At 59.8% G+C, this 619-nt stretch overlaps 1 protein-coding gene across 1 annotated transcript in view; it reads left to right on the top strand.

Moving 5' to 3' along the window:
* The first annotated feature begins 156 nt into the window (after positions 1–156).
* The window catches only part of PES1 (pescadillo ribosomal biogenesis factor 1), a 5,933-nt gene continuing 5,470 nt past the window's right edge, over positions 157–619 (top strand). The window contains exons 1-2 of the mRNA XM_010296444.1: positions 157–303; positions 401–510. The gene's annotated coding sequence lies outside the window, so the exon portion shown is untranslated. The remainder of the gene's footprint in view (positions 304–400; positions 511–619) is intronic.

Below are 619 nucleotides of genomic sequence, written 5' to 3'. Positions count from 1 at the left end.
AGCGTTGGTGGTGTGTCCTGCGTGTCCCAGGGCTTTGGGCTGCCAAGTTTTGGGGTTTTTCTCCCCGGAGGGAAAGGGTTCTGGGGCGTTCCGCTTTTGGGTACCGGGTGCTGCGGCCTCCTGTGTCTCACCCTTGTCGCCATTACCAGGCGCCTCTGCATCCTGAAGGGGATTTACCCCCACGAGCCCAAGCACAAGAAGAAGGTGAACAAAGGCTCCACCGCACCCAGGACCTTCTACCTTCTCAAGGACATCAAATTCCTGCTTCACGAGCCCATCGTCAACAAGTTCCGGGAGTATAAGGTAATTATCCTGCCCGAGACCCCCGGGTTGCTGCCCGAGGGGCCGCTGAGGGCTTGCCCTCTCCTGCAGAGCCCCCAGCCTCCCCCTCTCCCCACAGGTGTTTGTCCGGAAGCTCCGGAAGGCATACGGGAAGAGCGAGTGGAGCACTGTAGACCGGCTGAAGGACAACAAGCCCAGCTACAAGCTTGACCACATTGTGAAGGAGAGGTGAGTCACCGGACAAGTCCCCCCAGAGCTGTCCGCGCTTGGGAGGCGCTTTCCCTGCAGCCACCTGGACCTCTAGAGCCTTCACTGTGTCCGTCCCTGTTTAGGAATC

The sequence above is a fragment of the Phaethon lepturus genome, unplaced genomic scaffold (genome assembly GCF_000687285.1).
Source record: "Phaethon lepturus isolate BGI_N335 unplaced genomic scaffold, ASM68728v1 scaffold34931, whole genome shotgun sequence".
NCBI lineage: Eukaryota > Metazoa > Chordata > Aves > Phaethontiformes > Phaethontidae > Phaethon > Phaethon lepturus.
This window is presented reverse-complemented; position numbering and strand designations above follow the sequence as displayed.